Source organism: Hyaena hyaena, unplaced genomic scaffold, assembly GCF_003009895.1.
Source record: "Hyaena hyaena isolate Hyena2069 unplaced genomic scaffold, ASM300989v1 scaffold_874, whole genome shotgun sequence".
In the NCBI taxonomy this organism is placed as follows: Eukaryota; Metazoa; Chordata; class Mammalia; order Carnivora; family Hyaenidae; genus Hyaena; species Hyaena hyaena.
This window is the reverse complement of record NW_024081504.1, coordinates 772,497-781,062: the sequence shown is the minus strand read 5'-3', so window position 1 is coordinate 781,062 and position 8,566 is coordinate 772,497.

Sequence of the window (8,566 nt, the reverse complement as noted above, 5' to 3'; positions counted from 1 at the left end):
AAAGGAAAGCATGAATAAAAATGTAATCTAAGAATGGATTTGAACTCTATGCTAATAATGTGACTACGTTTTTTGTTTTTTTTTTGTTTATTTATTTATTTATTTTTTTTAGGAACTAGATTATGAAAAGACAGACAAGCATGAAACTCTTTTAAAGGTATCTAAATCTGGGGCACCGGTCAGTTAAGCATCCGAGTTAGGCTCAGGTCATGATCTCGATCCCCGTATTGGGCTCTGTGCTGACAGCTCAGAGCCTGGAGCCTGTTTCAGAGTCTGTGTCTCCCTCTTTCTCTCTGCCCCTTCCCCGCTCATACACTGTCTCTCTCTCCTTCAAAAATAAATAAACATTAAAAATTTTTTTTTTAAAAGGTATCTAAATCCTGGGGCGCCTGGGTGGCTTAGTCGGTTAAGGGTCCGACTTTCGCTTGGGTCATGATCTCGCTGTTCGTGGGTTCGAGCCCCGCATCGGGCTCTGTGCTGACTGCCAGCTCAGAGCCTGGAGGCTGTTTCAGTCTGTGACTCTCTCTCTCTCTGACCCTCCCCTGCTCACGCTGTCTCTCTCTCTCTCCTAGATATAAATAAAAACATTTAAAAAAAAAAGGTATCTAAATCCAATAAGGAAAAAGTTTAACAGAGAAACCATAATACAGGGCAGTAGAATAGTAGACATTTTAGTAGCTCTGTTATGTGTTACCCAGGGTCATATAGAGGGCAGTATCTCTGGTGGATAATTAGAGAGCTGAATTGTAGGCTTGGATCTCATCAAAGCTATTAAATATGTTAGCTTGGTTGGTTTGGGCTGAGAATAAAATGACTTTGCAATTTTTAAGGTCACAACATAATCCATTTTTAAATTATAAATTAAAAAAAACTAACACATGTGGCTAAACCCAAAGAAAGCTCAATATTAGAGAAAAACATAAGTTAGCTGAGTCAGTTGGTTTTCTCTCTGTTGAGACTAAATATTTGTCTAAAGTCACATCAGACAGGAATTTTCAGTCAATAGCAGGACAGAGATGTAGTGAGGGAAAATATTCAGTGGAAGAGAAGGCATAGTGTTTTGGCAATAGCTAATACTCTGAAGCTTGAAATCTACTTGTTTAATATTGTTCACTTGTTTATAAAACAGAAATTATCTAAGCCTTTATTTAGTCGGTATATTCCTTTCCTATTGCTGCTGCCACAAATTACCACAAATCTGTGGCTTAAAATAACCCAAACTTACCTTCTTACAGTTCTGGAGGTCAGAACTTCAAATTTAGCTTCACTTGGCTAAAATTAAGGTGTTGACAGGCTTTTGTTCTTTCTGGAAGATGTAGAAGAGAATCCATTTTCTTGTTTTGTCCAGAAATTGGCTGCCTACATTCCTTGGTTTGTGGCCCCTTCCTGCATCAAGAAGCCAGTACCTTCTTATCCGTTTCTCTGACTAGGACTGTTGCTTCCACCATCGCATTCTTCTCTCTGATTCTGCCCCCCTCCACTTTCCTCTCTTGTGGCTCCTTGGTATTACATCAGGTCCGACTGGATAATCCAAAATACTCTCCCCATCTCAAGATCCTTAACACATCTGCAAAGTCCTTTTTGTCATGTAAAGTAGCATATTCACAGGTTCCAGAGACTAGGACATGGACACATCTTTGGAGTACCATTTTTCAGTCCCAGACTGTTCAATAAATGGATGGTATGGGAAGACATTTTAATTTATGAAAAATTCCATTTGTATTTTACTAGGGAATTTCCATTAAAGTCTCCATTGAAAAATAAGAAGGGATAATTTGTAAGAGTAACAATATGATTAGTCTACAAAAACTAGGTTGAACAGAGCAATTCGTTTCTGAGGAATCCAATAAAATGGAAACATACTGTACTCTAAAGGAATATTCATGTGTAGCCAGTCTCAACCTCTACTTTGTCTTTAATTTATAATGATAGCTCAACTACATCTCCCATATTTTTCTTATCCTCACCATACCCTTCCCTGCCATTAAAAGCTTCTTTATGATATGGGCTTCATTGAGGGGAATTAATGGATCCTATTGATGGATTAAAACATTTGGAGTTGCAGTTACCTTATATATGGTGAATGACTTCGAAAGTCTTAAAAATATTATTTTAGTCTCTCTTTAATGTATATGCATGTGATATGTATCAAATATCTAAATGTTGATGTTTGCCAGATTTTTAAAAATTCATTCTTTTTATAAGCAACGAAGGCAATGCTATCACTGAATGGTCCTTTCACAAGAATTTCCAAGTTTCACAGCTCAAATGTGCTGGATTTTAGGGCCATCTATCTCTTTGGGTGTCTGCATAATTAAATGTCAGCTGGTACAGGATAGCTATAATATAGGAGTTAAATATGGCTTTATCAATGATTTACCTATTGATTTTTAACTTATGTTTAAGATAAATCATTATGTGGATCACTTTTCTTGATCTAAGGTGTTTGAAAAGATATTAATGTGGATCTCAGGGTATACCAGAGCTATCCTATAGAGGCTGCATGAAGCAATCGTATGTTTTACAAGCTTTTAGAATTGTCTATACTTAAAAATTTACAAAGATGAAAATTCACTATTAGAGCCAATGGAAAAACATAATTCAAAAGTCACTGATATTTATGACTAGTGGTTGTATCTCTAGAACATATACTGAGAATAATTTTTAGTTGTCTTTTACACTTAGAAAAAAAATATTTTCTTCTGTGTTGCTCTTTTTCTTCCTCTTGTTCCTGTTTACATACTCTTCACTCTACATATCCTAGTTCAAAGAGCATCTAACCAAAAGTTTCAACTTCATGTGCAATGGAATAATGAGTAAGAGGGGAACATATTTTACAAGTAAGTGCAGGTCCTTCTGACATCCTTATAACATCCACCAGAAGTATTCCTTCCTATCATAAATATCTAAGTGTTACACTTTTCTCGGTTTCATTCTCACTGCTATTGTGGGCTCTCCATCCCTTCTGCAGTGCCCCTAACTACTCTCTTACTTCCACAAAAGGGTCCTTAACAACTGTGACAGTTTCTAGTTGTCGTCGTCAAGTGTCCCCACACAGCTGATTGGGCCATATCAGAAATGCAACCATTTCCCCTCTTTCTCATCAGCAACATTGCCCATGAAATGCCAAGAGACACTATCTCCACTGCAATTTCTTCCTTGTAAGGGCTGCATGTGGTTGACAGTCCCCTGAAACCATTTCATGTCCATGGGACACTGTACAGACATTTCTCTGCTCAACAAAAGACATATTTCCTTGGTATATACTCTGCCATGGTAGTTCCTGAAAGGCACTACCTTAGGATCCCAAAATTTCTCATAGATTGTGTGGGAAAATTACTTCTGTCTGCTTCCTGCTATAATCCTTCTCTCTCTAGAACTCAGACGTGAATTTGAATGGACAGAGAAAAGAGGAGACCATTATTTGAGACCATCATCCTGAACTTTGTCTTCAAATTTATCTTCTTCTTCCAGAACTAAAGTGTCTGGCACAAAACTTGGCATGTAGTAAATGTTCAATCAATATTAGTTGACAAAAGTCTCTCTCTTTCCTTTTGGTCACTTACATTCCTTAGAGTTCCATAATTAGCCTATTCTACATAAGCCTCAATTTACATTTTGAAGCTTTCTTTCCATAAATGATTCTTTGCCACTCAGTCATAAAGGTATATAATCAGAAAATCTTGCATCGCATCTTTTTGTGGACATTGCTACATCAATGAAATGTGGAGTCAGCTCTTAAATGCTCTTATAAATGAGCCCCCAGATGTGTTTAGAGTAGGTCAGCCACTGGCCAATGGCCAGTGGGGAACAGTGACTGGCCAACAATCACACGATTGAGCTCAGCTGTGGATTCCCCAGCCCCAGTGGGGCTTTGAGATGTCTGCATCCCTGACCATTGAGCTTGGCTGCAACATCATGAAAGACTTTGAGCTAGATCCTCCCATGTATGCTACTCCTGGCTTCTTGACCCTCAGAAACTCTGTGAGATAATAAATGTCTGCTGTTTTAAGCTTCTTTGTCTTGGGTAATTTGTTAAGCAACAATAGGTAACTAATGCATTCCTCGCTCTTCATTCTTACCCTTTTAGCTCCCCATCATCAGACATCAATGCATTTCTTTTTTCTTTTTTTTTTTTTTTTTTTTTTTTTTTTTTTTTTTTTTTTTTTTTTTTTTTTTTTTACAAATAGTTTATTGTCAAATTAGTTCCCACATAACACTCAGTGCTCATCCCCACAAGTGTCCTCCTCCATGCCCATCCCCCCCATCAATGCATTTCATTTGTTTATTGTGTTTCTGTGAGACCAAAAGTTTTCTCTTCAGATTGCCTTTGTGCCCTCAGTGCCTGGAGGAGTTTGGAATGTAATAGGTGGTCAATAAAAATTGAATGAGTAAGGAGAGTCTAAAATTTTCAGTGTTAAAATGTTTCCATTTCATATACTGTTTTTAAATCAGTGTACAATTGTCTAATTTTATAGCCATGTGTGTTTACAGTAGACACTCTTGTGGAATGTTCGCTTACTCCCTATGATCCCCTTCACTGTAGCAGAGGGCTCCTCTACATAAGGTACAATATGACCCCTAGCCCTTGTCATTGATGATTGGACAATTGCTAAAAACCAGATCCAAGATGAGCCAATCAGAAATTCTCCCCCTGAGTATTTGGAATTAAAATCAAGAGAGTGAGAAGGAAGAGGCTCCCTGAGGGGCTGTACCTGTGTCACTCTGCACAGGCTACATTGTACTACCATAACCACACCAAAAATAACACAGAGGTGTATTTCTTTCTTCTATGTGCTTATCCCAGGATGATCAGTAGGCTTTATGCAACAGCAGCTACTCAAGGATACAGGCTGTTGGGACAGACACCATCTTGAATGTTGTCATCACCTTGCCAAAGAAAAAGCTGAAGCTTTGGAGGCTCTCACATGAGGAATCAGCTACTCAGCCTAGAAGTGACATAATATTTTTCCTCACAACTCATTGGACTGAGCTGCTCACATCCTCTTGGTCCCTCTCCCTCTCTCCTCCTCCCCACAGCTATAAGGGAGGTACATTCCTAGCAACTGCCTAGAAGGTAGGAAGTAGAAACTATTTGCACAGCACTAATCACTCCTCAATCTACAACATACATTGCATGAGTCATAAACAGCCATATTCTTTCATGCAGCCTAGGGATCAAAGAATGATGACAAAACAGATGCCCAGAGAGAAGTGAGGTCAGGAGAGAATTCTACCTTGGTTCCCAACTGTTTTTTTTTTCTTTTTCTTTTTTTTTTCCCCAGATCCAATTCCTGTGTTTGTTACAGCACTATGTACAAGAGCCACATTAGGGAAGCAGTCCATGTATCCATTGACAGATGAATGGATAAAGAAGATGTGGTATAGGGGCGCCTGGGTGGTTCAGTTGGTTGGGCGTCCAACTTTGGCTCAGGTCATGATCTCACAGTTCGTGGGTTCAAGCCCCGCGTTGGGCTCTATGCTGATGGCTAGCTCAGAGCCTAGAGCCTGTTTCGGATTCTGTATCTTCCTCTCTCTCTGACCCTCCCCTGCTCACGCTGTCTCTCTCCCTCTCTCAGAAATAAAACATTAAAAAAAAAAAGATGTGGCATATATATACAATGGAATATTATTCAGCCACAAAAAAGAATGACATCTTACCATCTGCAATAACATGGCTGGATCTAGAGAGTATAATGCTAAGCAAAATAAGCCAGTCAGAGAAAGACAAATACCATATGATTTCATTTATAGGTGGAATTTAAAAAATGAATGAACAAATGAAAAAAAAAGAGAAGAGTCAAGCCAAAAAAACAGACTCTTAACCATAGAGAACAAACTGATTCTCTATCAGTTTGTTCTTACCAGAGGGGAGGTAGGTGGGAGATGGGTGAAATAGGTGAAGGGGATTAAGGGTACACTTATCACAATGAGCACTGAGCACTATATGGAACTATTGAATCACTATATTGTACACCTGAAACTAATATAACACTGTATGTTAACTATAATGGAATTAAAACGTTTTTAAATAAATAAAATACACACAGGGAATGAGAAGGAATGCAAGAATTATCTTCCACTAGATCTTCTGGCTGATTTCTTACCATCTAGGTAAGATGCTTGCCTGACTACTCAACCTAATTTAGCCCCTCTCTTTCACATTGCCATTTAATTTCCTTTTATTACTTTCTTATTTCTTACTTCTCACTTATTATCTACTGTCCTTCAAGAAAGCAAAGATCTTTCTTGGAGAAGATATTTACAAATGACATTTCAGATAAAGAGTTAGTATCCAAAAATCTATGAAGAACTTATCAAACTCAACACACCCCAAAAACCAAATAATCCAGAGAAGAAATGGGCAAAAGACGCGAATAGACACTTTTCCAAAGAAGACATTCAGACGGTGAACAAACACATGAAAAAAATGCTCAGCATCACTCATCAGGGAAATACAAATTAAAACACCTCACACCAGTCAAAATGTCTAAAATTAACAACTCAGGCAACAATAGATGTTGGTGAGGATGCAGAGAAAGAAGATCTCTTTTGCATGCTGGTGGGAACACAAACACATGCAGCCACTCTGGAAAACAGTATGGAGATTCCTCAAAAAGTTAAAATAGAACTACCCTATGATCCAACAATTGCACTACTAGATACTTACCCAAGGGATACAGATGCGCTGTTTTGAAGGGGCATATGCACCCCAATGTTTATAGCAGTATTACCAACAATAGCCGAAGTATGGAAAGAGCCCAAATGTCCATTGATAGATGACTGGATAAAGAAGATGTGGTACATATATACAATGGAGTATTACTCAGCAATCAAAAAGAATGAAATCTTGCCATTTGCAACAATGTGAGTGGAACTGGAGGGTACATGTTAAGCAAAATACGTCAGTCAGAGAAAGACAAGTATCATATGACTTCAATCATATGAGGAATGTAAGAAACAAAACCAGATGAACATAAGGGAAGGGAAGCAAAAAGAGTATAAAAATGGGAGCAAGACAAAACAGAAGAGACTCTTAAATACAGAGAACATACTGAGGGTTGCTGGAAGAGTTGTGGGTGGGGGGATGGGCTAAATGGGTGAGGGGTATTAAGGAGGACACTTGTTGGGATGGGCACTGGGTGTTATACATAAGGGATGAATCACTGGAATCTACTCCTGAAAACATTATTGCACTATATGCTAACTAACTTGGGTGTTTATTAAAAATAAATAAACAGAAAGAAAGCAAAGATCTTTCTTTCTTGTCCTTAGCACCTGAAACAATATCTAGCACATAACAGGCACTCAATATATATATATTTGCAAGAATAAATAAATGAATGCTGCAGTGCAAATCCATTTCACAAAAATATTTTGTGGATCATCTGTTGTAAATGCTAGAAATGATGACCACTATACATATTCTTAGGTACAAATTACTATAAATCAAGACTATTGCCCTCCCACCAAGCATTTTTTCTAGGACTACCATAAAAGGCAGCGCCATGAAAAGTATGACCTGAGAAATAGCAGTAGCAGCAACATTATCTCTGAGTTTGTTTGAAATGCAAATTCTAGGCCCCACTAAAGGCCTACTAAATCAGTATCCCTGTTTTAACACTCTGGATGAATCTTATGCACATGAAATTTCAGAGGCAGTGATGGAGGATAAAACTAGAAAAGATGATTTGATTTCAAAATAACTAGACCTTCAAATAAATGAATATATGCATAAGAACACTGCACAGTCTTTATTCAAGGACTGTATGAAGCATAATTTGCAGGGAAATCTCTTTTTTATTTTTTAATTTTTTAAATGTTTTATTTATTTCTTAGGAGAGAGAGAGAGAGACAGCGCGAGCAGGGGAGGGTCAGAGAGAGAGGGAGTCAGACTGAAACAGGCTCCAGGCTCTGAGCTGGCAGTCAGCACAGGGCCCGACACGGGGCTCGAACCCACGAACCGCGAGATCATGACCTAAGCGAAAGTCGGACGCTTAACCGACTAAGCCACCCAGGCGCCCCGGAAATCTCTTTCTTAAGTAGATCTGGAAACCAGTGTGGAAAAGAAGATACCTATATAAAAACCCCATGATGCAAGTTCACCTGGAATATGTGCCAAATGGATCCTATATGCCTCACAGCACATTCCACTCCCACTACTTGAGTGGAATGATTTAAACATAGATTTACAGAACGCTCATCATGTCTCATACCCTACTCTAGATCTAGGGAATACAAAGATAAAAGACGGAGGGGGGTACTTGTTAGTCAAGGGATGGGGGTGGCGGTGGTGGAGGGATTAGGGAACAGAGGGAGAAGAGCAAACCAGGCAGAGGGAATAGTGTGCACAAAAATATGAAAGCTTTAGTGAAGAGAGCATGAGCATTCCAGAACCAGCAAGGAGAGAAGACGTGGAAAACAATGAGGCTGCTTCAAGTAATCAGGTATAGAAGAGTAAGTGCTTCAACAATAGCAGAGGGAGTGGGAACTCTTCCAAGCACGATGTACCATATAGAGTTGTAGAATCCAGCTCTGCCAAGTGAGGTTGGGCAAGTTAATTTTC